Source organism: Seriola lalandi, unplaced genomic scaffold (assembly GCF_002814215.2).
Source record: "Seriola lalandi dorsalis isolate HSWRI2012SDOR001 ecotype SW California unplaced genomic scaffold, Sedor1 jcf7180002012444, whole genome shotgun sequence".
NCBI lineage: Eukaryota > Metazoa > Chordata > Actinopteri > Carangiformes > Carangidae > Seriola > Seriola lalandi.
Window position 1 is genome coordinate 1 of NW_019483096.1, and position 699 is coordinate 699.

Here is a 699-nt window from a genome sequence, read left to right on the forward strand (position 1 = left end):
TTCCAACATAAATACTCACATCCAGTTTGTCCAGATCCTCCAGGAAGGAGTTCTTAGCAGGAGGACTTTCTTTATGCATCATGAGGCTCCCCTCCCTCCAACACAGAGCACACTTTACATTTATAGCAGTGCAACACATTCAAACATTCATAAGAAAAAAAGCATTTTTCAATATGAAATAATTGAGTAGAGAAATGTAGCTGAGTGACGATTCTCGGTATGTACTATTATCAAACACAGAATATACATGTGGTGTGTAGTTTACATCAAAAGGATTCGTTGGACCTGCTGATTTACCATGTGACAGCTGACGTGTCTTTGCCTGGGTCATACAGACTTCCCTCCTGACGCAGAGTCCGAAGACTTCCTGTCGTAGAGACGGAGCATCAAACAGCAGCGTCAGTTCAACTGATGACAACAGAAATCTTTGCATTCGGTCTTTAGATTGACCTCGAAACGTTTCAGTCACAGCAGCAGGAATAAACGTTGCTGTTAAAATAAACTCCAGGAGCACAGAGGACGCTTTACCTTTGAGATCCATGGCGATGAGGCGAGGTGTGTAGGTGACGTGTCCGCCCAGAGTCTGTCCCTCACGAAACACGACATCGTTCTGGATCTCACCCAGCGGCGTCTCGGGGTCGTATGACAGAGATGCATCCTGGGAACAAAGAGAAGATCATCTTTATTTATCTGCCAGAG

At 44.9% G+C, this 699-nt stretch overlaps 1 long non-coding RNA gene across 1 annotated transcript; it reads right to left on the reverse strand.

Annotated features, from left to right (window-relative positions):
• Positions 1–14: 14 nt before the first annotated feature.
• On the reverse strand, positions 15–661 carry LOC111644308 (uncharacterized). The gene is made up of 3 exons (XR_002759782.2): positions 529–661; positions 298–367; positions 15–95 (listed from the first exon to the last, which is right to left on the reverse strand). It is a non-coding gene; the product is annotated as an uncharacterized LOC111644308 (long non-coding RNA).
• Between the last annotated feature and the right edge of the window lie 38 nt (positions 662–699).